The sequence below is a fragment of the Lycorma delicatula genome, chromosome 3, assembly GCF_047948215.1.
Source record: "Lycorma delicatula isolate Av1 chromosome 3, ASM4794821v1, whole genome shotgun sequence".
Lineage (NCBI taxonomy): Eukaryota > Metazoa > Arthropoda > Insecta > Hemiptera > Fulgoridae > Lycorma > Lycorma delicatula.
In genome coordinates this window covers 66,380,780-66,384,604 of record NC_134457.1, presented here as the reverse complement: position 1 = coordinate 66,384,604, position 3,825 = coordinate 66,380,780, and positions in this window count along the sequence as shown.

Below are 3,825 nucleotides of genomic sequence, written 5' to 3'. Positions count from 1 at the left end.
TATGTTTTCCACAATATAATTCATGTTACTGCAGAAAAATTATTTTTTATAATTAAATGCAATGACCACAGTACTTGTATACAACTTTAATTTCTATTATGTGGTTTATCATTAGTTCAAATATCTCTAATTTTCAAAAGACTTTACTGGTAAAGTACTTATTTAAATGTATAGTTAATCAAACTACTTAATTATAAATATGAAACTTTAAGATAATGTAGGAATAACTAAAATTATAATTATTATAGATGAAATTTATTTTTTAACAATAAATAATTTCACAATTATTTATTGTGAATATAATTTAATTATTCACAACACACATGCACCAAACACAAACACACATCTTTGTAAATTATCAACTGCACTGAAAAGCTCAAAACAATAAAATATCTGGCTCAGATTAATGTTTACTCTCACACACTTAAAGATAACATTTACATTAAACACAGAACAAAACACAACTAAAAAAAGAAAATCCAAACTGTTGAAAAAATTAAATAATCAACAATTATATAAAACTAGTAATATCAGAAAAGGCTTCTATGTCATTATCAAAGTAACAAATAAATTAAAAAAATAAAATAGACTAGATCCAATAAACTAGATGCACATTCATTTTCAAATATAAGAAATCACATACACCACGCACAACTAAACTTAGAGGAAAAAAGAATAATATGAAATTTACAAAGCAACTTATTTAACAGGCACAACATACAACAAATATATTATTCAATTACATAATTATCAGGATTCATACTCTTTTCAAGAAGGGTGCCATTAAAATAAATAAACACTAGAAACTTCACTACAGCAGAAGCGAAAGGCCTTTGTAAAAAACAAGAGCCATTAATTTAAAAGTGAATTGCTTAGAATTATTTTTTATTAGAAAGAGAAGTTTTATAAGATGTAAATTAAACTGACTGCTGACAAGTTTAAGCTTGGATAAAAAATGAAAACTTCACCCATTGGTATTAATCCAATTTTATGTCTTGCCAGCATTTACATATCAATAATTACTGAAGAATTAGTAAATTATATTTAATATTATTTTAAGAGGACTGTTTATTATTTTTGTTATCAGTTTTATAAAGTAAAAACATTATTAGTATTTTGTTTGCTTGCAATTAAACCTCAATAATTACTACTAAATTATTTACAGTACAATACCAATGCATAGTCCTTCCTACCATTGTTCTTTCCTGAATACACATTCATTTTCTTCAGGTAAATAATTTCCAATCAGTTTAATAATTTATGATTTAATTTTTTTTTTTTTTTTTGGTAAAGGTTATTAGGTACATGGTAATGGATACAAGATACATTGTCATATTTTAATGAAATCAATTACTTAGGACTATTTAAAACAATATTTATTATCTTGATAAAAAATATGTAGAATCAGTTATGTACAAAAATTAAATTTAATAAATCTATAACTTTGAAAGTAAACATACAAATATAATACTCGCTAATTATGGGTACAGGAAACCTCTAATTTTGATTTAAAGCATATAAGCGATAGTAAAATTTAAATTACAGAATAAAAAATATATAAGTTTTGCAGTTTCAACAATTTTCCTTCTTACAGATCAAATAGCTATACTTGAAAAATATGTTTAAAATTTCTAGATTAATGGTTTAGCTAAATATTTGCTTAAATAATGATTAACTGAATCACTACATGGATTTCAAAAAAATAACAGAAATAAGATAATAACTAATTTAGCAACTTACTTCTGATGTGGCAACTGAATATGATGCAGCACCCAATTTTCCTTTCTTCCAGTAAACTGATAATATGATCTAACATTAGAAACATAAACAAAACATTAAAATAGATGATCATATATATCACACAAAACAAAATATACATAATTTTTATTACCGTTCTACAGAATTATACAACATATACTTAACACATTGTTTTTTCAAAAATAATATTCAATTTTAAAAATATTACCTCTTACAACAAAACTAATCAAACTTTGTAATAAAACATTTTAGTTCAGTTATTAAAAATATACATTAAAAAATTTGGCTAGATTTGCTGTTAAAATAGTTAGAATTTTTAAATTAATACCATCATGATTGTCATGGACAAGATCATTGTAAACCAAGCATAATAGAATTTCAAAACAACTTAAATTAGTATAAAAGGTCTACACATTTTTAATCAATATTAAATAAATAAAACCACCAGAAATATCATCTAACTAAATATATATGTCTATAATATAACGGTAATATCTAAAGAAACTGAAAAATGAAATTTTTTTAATAGAAAGTACATTAGTGTTTTACCTCATCACAATCATCAGATGCACGAGATCTAGATATATGTTCAACATCATTTGTTAACATAGACAAGCCTTCATCATTTTCATCCTCCATAACCTGATTATCATTATTTACAATTGATTCTGACATCCTAATAACATGTAAATTTATAACACAAAAATTATTAAAATATCAAACCTAGAGTCAATCTCAATGATTCAATAATATACTCAAGTAATGTAATATATTACATTTTATAATTTAAGAAAACAGTCGCAATTTTTACAAAGAACACGAAAATGTGTTCTATTTAATACTTTTCTTAAACAAAAGATCCACCCAAAAAAAAATCCTAATATAATTTATATAACAAAATAATATTACAATACACATCTTCATATTTGTTATAATTAACATTGGCAAAAGATAAAAACAACACAAACCTTTATGCTTTTACATTTAATAAGTTTCAACATAAAAGATAAAACAAATAGGCATTCACCTTAATTTAAAAAAACGTTTAGCTATTAAATGTTTTTCATAAATTAAAAAATGAAATGAAGTAATCTACAAAACGTAATGTACACCAGTACAATTGTTATGTTTTATATATATTATGTACCTTAAAGGGAAGAAATTTTGTTAACTTATAAATTATTTTTAAAAAACTAGGTACAATCATAAAACGTAAGCAGATAATTTGGTTTTACATTAATGCGTCAAGCTCAAGCGAGAATAATAAAACAGCTTTACTACGCCAAATTTTCGAACTAATAATGAGAATAATCGACTGTACACAATAATCGAACAAATCGATTAAGGGTCCAATTCCAAATATGAGTACTACTCGCTTTCACAATTTAAATGAAACATATGAATTCGATTTATTTGCGTTGTATGTACACGCACAGTATAAAATGCAGACACCGTTTGTTTTCTTTATGGATTGTTTCTAATACAAAGGGTTACTTTACGTCAACGTAATCTATCGTAGTTTTTCTCGACTGTGAAGTACATTAGGATATAAAACACTAATCAGATTTGTTTCCTCTATGAAATAACGTTGTTTATTGTACATTCAGGCACTGTGAACAAGAGTAAAAGCATCATTTTTAGGGCTGAAAATTACTTGTATTTTTGTACGCTTGTCATTCTGATGCAACAGTTTAAATAATTCATCTCGTCTTCATTGAGCAGAATAATCTTCGTGTTTCAGCTTACCTAATATGCTTGTTATTGTTGATAATGGTTGCCATTTCAATGGCGAGAGATGATAACAAAACAGACCTCCATACAAGTAAAACATCCCTAGCATATTCATTCCGCTCCAACTTCTCAATGATCTACATTAGACAAACATGACGTAGCTTCAAAAATACAATAAATATCTAAAAGCATTTCATAATACATACATTATCCTACTACCTCATAGAAGCGAATTATAAATCTTAAAAAATTACACCGATTTAAAATGCTTAGGTTTTACGGGAAATAGCATTTGTCTACTTTACTTCGGGAAATTAAATGTCCCTTCTATGTAAA